The sequence below is a fragment of the Arachis ipaensis genome, chromosome B08, assembly GCF_000816755.2.
Source record: "Arachis ipaensis cultivar K30076 chromosome B08, Araip1.1, whole genome shotgun sequence".
Lineage (NCBI taxonomy): Eukaryota > Viridiplantae > Streptophyta > Magnoliopsida > Fabales > Fabaceae > Arachis > Arachis ipaensis.
Window position 1 is genome coordinate 8,643,733 of NC_029792.2, and position 6,195 is coordinate 8,649,927.

Sequence of the window (6,195 nt, forward strand, 5' to 3'; positions counted from 1 at the left end):
ATTAATATTTTTTAAATTTATTTCTTTTAATTTATTAAACTAAATTTATTATGTCTATTAATTAATTTGATTAATTTATTAGTCATTAAAATAATAAATCTATGAATAACATAGGCAATTGGAATATTTTTAACTAATAATTAAATCAAATCAAATCATAAATATTGAGTCAAATTCAAATCATGTAAATTAAGGACTAAACTAAAATAAAGTGATTTTTTATTTATTCAAATTAAATTCAATAAATACAAATTAATTTCGTTAGATAATCATAGTGTTTTGGTCTACTATATATAGATGGTCACACATCATTTTGATCGTTTTTGTTATTTCAACTCTTTTTTTTATGTAGAATTTCTTTTATGTATAAATATACTCAAAATAAGAAGGCACGGATGAGTATTTTATTTATTGTTTGTTTGACGAATACTATAATTCAAAAATATCTCAATTTAGGCATTCTATCACTGTCGATGGAAGTTAAACTTGTAGTAATTTAAAGTTGCCATTGTATTTTTTATAGTATTGGATAGAAGAATATTTATTAAAATGAATATACCCATTGTAATGAATTTTATTTCTCAGTTGTTAGATTTTTATGTTAGCCGTGTGAATTCTTTGAAGGCACAAAATAATAAAATAGGTTGATTTTAATATTATTAGAAGCTAAATTTAATGGTTCAAGTAAGAACCACTAATTATGTTAATAAAGTAATTTTGTAATAATAATGTGATTTACATATTAATTTTTTCGAGTAAACTCATTTCAAAACAGTAAAATAGATTGATTTTAATATCATTAGAAGCTAAATTTAATTGTTCAAATAAGCACCACTAATTATGTTAATAAAATAATTTTGTAATAATAATGTGATTTATATTTTAATTTTCTTGAATAAATTTATTTTGAAATGTAAGAATTAGACTCAATTACGCTAAAATTTTAAAAGTAATATAAAATTTCACAACAAAATTAACATTCATTAAGAAAATAAATTTATTTATGACTCTTTCCTAATTATAAATATTTAATATTTTGTTAGTATTTTTTAATTTATTTTTTTAATTTATTAAATCAAATTAATTATACTAATTATTTGTATTAATTAATTAGATTAATTAATTAATCATTAAAATAATAAATCTATGCATAAAATAGGTTCTCAATATATTTTTTACTAATAATTAAATCAAATCAAATCATATATATTGAGCTAAATTCAAATCATATGAATTAAAGATTAAACTAAAATAAGATAATTTTTTATTTATCCAAATTAAATGCAATAAATATAAATTAATTTTGTCAGATAATAATCATGGTCTTTTCTTTTTTTTTTTCTTTAGGTATAATTTCTTTTATGTATAAATGTACTCAAAATGAAAATACATGAATGAGTGTTTCAAATATTGTTTGTTTGAAGAATATTATAGCCCAAAAATGTCTCAATTTAGTCATTCTATCATTGCCGATGAAAGTTGAACCTGTAATAATTCAGGATGGCCATGGTATTTTTTATACTATTGGATAGAAGAATATTTGTTAAAATGAATATAGCCATTATAATTAATTTTCTTTGTCAATCTTTGTTATCTTTTACCTAACAAATAATATCTATGTTTAATATATTATTTTCATCAGAAGTCATACATAATTGATTGACAATTCTATGTATAAAAATACTCCTGTGGTCATTAAACATCGTATTGTTAACTCGCTAAAGTTAATTATCCTATGATTATGCCAATGTATAACACTATCAAATGAAAACAGATTAGATTACATTTATTTTCAATGAGGTGTGCGAGCTTTTAGGCCTAATTACGGTTGGAATTGAGAAAGGTTAGAAAAATGCTAACAATACAAATACTTTTTATTTTTAATACCCAATAATAAATATATAAATTAAAACTAATATTGTTCGTACACAATAATAAAACATATATTATACTCAAAACATATCTAATATGTATTAACTATCATTATTTATCAGTTACGGTATGACAAATCTGGTTATTAAAAAAATTAAAATTAACTTAAATATACACAATATTATCTTATGTCTTTCATTTTTATTTTATCATCATAAAAAGTCATATATATTATAAGAAAACCTTATTTTTCTACCAACGATTCTTCCATTTAGTAGTTTTTATAAAAAAAAAATGGATGACTTTGTTATTTTTAATTCTTTGGTATGTATAGATGACGTATAATAATATTGTATTTGGCAAGAATATATAAGATTTTAAAAGGCTTAATAAGTATATGTTTAGTCTTTGACATATTCGTAGATGAAATATATAGTAAATAAGAAGATGGCTAATAAAAGAATAAATGGTTAGAGTTTCTTCAATGCTATCAGTTGTAGTGCATGATAGGTATTCTATAACTTTTTTGGATTTGATTGTTTCTTTATTATTATATGTTGTTTTATTTAATTTGTGCTAAAAAGGCTTACGATGATCATCTTATCGTATTGGTGTAAAGATTGTAGGTGTTATATTTATTTTGTATGTTTTTAAATCTCACGTCTCTAATGAATATTTGTGATTGAGTAATTATTAAAAGAAATTATATTTTTTTTAAATAAATAATGCGATTATTTCATAAAAATAAAGTTTAAATAATTGTAAAATTAGATTATACCACATATGATGATAAATATCTTGACATTAGATATGCTATGAAAAAAAATTTTAGAAATATTATGCTGTATTATATAATTTGGTTATATTTTTCTTGTATTCAATCTAGATTATTTAGATTCGTATATTTTTTAAATGTGTTATTCAATTTTTTTAAATTATTAAATCAAATGTATCACAACGAACTAATTAATTAAGTTGATTAAATATCTAGATACCTTTTGTATATTTTTTATTGCATAATTCACTTTGACAAAAGAAAAAATAATAAAATTTGATTTATAAAAATTTGAATTTTAGTGTTTACTATGTTAAATTCAAATTTCAATTTATTTTGTCATATTATATAAATTTTAAGTTCTTTGAGTAAACACTTATTTGACAATATGATATTATATATGATTTTTATATTGGCAATTAAATTTAAATTGCTGCACAAATGTAATATTTTAGGTAATTGTACATTTTTTTATTATTTTAAAAGTTACTATATATTTTTAGAATTTTTTAATTATATTTATTTTCTAAAAGTATTGTCATTATTCGAGAGTAACTTGGAAGCCTTTATTTTATTTCAATTTTTCAGACCACATATGCCTTACTTAATTTTTATTTCTTATTGATTGCTATTTTTTTTTTTGTACACTTACTTGTCATTAACTTATATCAATTAAAATTTATAACTTGAAAAAAATAGATACGTGTTTAAAAAATGAACAAAAAATATTTTTTTTTAGTAAAATATTTGTGTCGCTTTAGCTTTTTTTTTCTGCATTATATCTTACATTTTTACTATAAGTAAGAGTTTTACAGATACAACAAGCTAATTGTTACACTATTAAATATATTATTAGAGGTAAATTATTAAATATAAATTAATAAAAAATATGCATTGTTTTTTTTTGTCTTTTTTTAATTATTTTGTTACCTTATTTTTAATTGTTATTTTACTTTTACTCCTCATATGTTTATTGTATTTCACTTTTTCTTAGTCTCAATTTCATAGTTAACTTTCAATTATATAAAATTGAATAGTTTCTTTCAAAGCATGTTTAAATATATTATCTATTATATACGATCATTAGAATAACAAACAAATCTGTATAAAATAAAAAATATATATAATTTTAAAGTTATTAATCATAGATTATAAACAAATTTTAAAAAAAATCTTATGAATCAACATGAAATTTTGTTATATTTTTATTTTTTTTCTTAAAATTTTTTAGACTTATCAATATTTAAGTTATCTATATACATCACTTCTCAAAGTATTATGATTTCACAAGTTATAATATGTGATATTAGTTATTGTTATATATATGAAAAATATGACTTATTTAGTCTTTATCTATTTATCTTCTATTAATATTGTTATAACAAAGATATATGATGATATAACCTAAACTTTGATTGTCTAAAAATTTACTGAGTGTCTAGAATAACTCTACGTCACAAACCAAAAAATGCTAACAATAGGGATGATCATAAAAAAACTGAACGAGTATATGACAACTGAGAGGGCTTACAATTTAAAAATAATATACAATTCTATATTGCTTCTTCTTCTTAACGAATTAATTATTACGTTCAACAATTTATTTTTTTAATTTTAATAACAAAAATAAAATTGATTAAGTAAAAAATATTCAACATTTAATAATTTAAATTTTAATTACCAAAAATTGAGTTAAAAATTAATTATAAATTTAATAATCGATAATAGATATTATATTAGTACGTGTTAAAAGTGTGAATTGAAGATTGAAAAAACAGAGATATAGAGAGAAAGAGAAAGGAAATTATTATTGCTTAGGCATTGATCCAAAAATCAGAGAATTCAACCCCCTTAGAATAAAGGAACCAGCTTATATAAGCCAGCTTCTCATGCAGACTTCCAAACTAACTTCTTCACGTGTCAATTTCTTTAACTAATGGAAATTGAATTCTAACTAACTTGAAAGTTGAACTCTAACTAACTTGGACAACAATTTATATCAGTGACATTCTCTCTTAAGTTGCCAATTTTGACACAAAATTGACAACTTACAACTTGAATTATACTACATGAAAGGAATTGAACAGAAAAAAAAAATGAGAAAAAAAAAGGGAAAATTACATACATTTGCTCCCACATTAAAGAAAGTAAGGAAGAGTGAGAGATTTATAAGATGAGAAATATATTAACTTACTATCTTAAAGTTTTGAGTTGAATGTGGTGTTGTTGGGCTACCATACATGGGGAGTTCTCAACTATCGGAAAAACTTCGGAGAGGAATCAAGCGAGAGAACATAAGATGAGATGACACCTAAGTATTAGGGTCTCTCATCTTATAAACTCCTTACTCTTCCATACTTTTTTTCAATGTGGAACTAATTTCATACACTCTCACACTTGCAACATCAACAATCTCCCCCTCAAGTGTGAGTTTCCACATCAAGCATCCACTCCCCTCTAGCTCCTCCACCACATATGAGTATTGTCCATCACACGACCGCAAAATACCGTGGGACACGCCAACCAAACCACCTTTATAATATCTATTATCGATTATTAAGTTTATAATTAATTTTTAACTCAAATTTTGGTAACTAAAATTTAAATGATTGAAATTATTAAATTTTGAATATTTTGCACCTAATTAATTTAATTTTTTTATTCTATTCACACTAATTAATACTCAACGATGATATTTTGGTACACCATGTTACCAAGAAATACTAATCAATCTAATAAATTTTATAATAACATAAGTCTATAAGTTTGAAAATTTAAAAATTATCTCATAAAATGTGAAGTTTTAAATTTTAACAAAAAATAATGTTGATCATATTGTTTTGACTTCAAAAATAAATAAGATACCAACAAATAAAATTATCCCAGGTAAATTTTAACAAAGACAAAAGTTCATAGGTATTGCTATTAATAATGAAAAATTAATCTATTTTAAAAACAAATACAATTTTTTTTTCTATAGATTTCTTAATTCGACAGGTCAAAGACTAATCCATCACATATTTATACTCTATTTATTAAGGCTCTACTGCTAACCAATAAATTGTTACACACACAAAGCAAAAATTGAATTCTAAATGCTTACTTAAGCAGACAAAGATGACCATTTAACCAATTCAAATTAGTTAAGATAAATACTAATTATTTTCAATATTTTAAAATATAAAATATTTATAATAATAATAATTACTATATATATTTTTTGTTTAAATTTTTAATAAAAAAATTTATATAATTTTATGTATTATTCTTATAATGTCCTATAACAATTAAATAATATTTTAAAAATTAATGTGTCTTATTTTGGTTTAAATTCTGCATTAAAGAATTTTATTAAGGAAATATAATTTTATAAGCCAAAATAATTTATCAATATGATTGTATTACATAATATGTTTATATTTAGTGTATTTCATTTGAATTGGCTGATGCGTCATTTTTTGTTATAGGTATAGGACTAAAAAAAATTATATTATTTAGTAAAATTTTTCTTCAATTTGTTATTGGCTCTGTTTTGTTTTTTTTTTTTA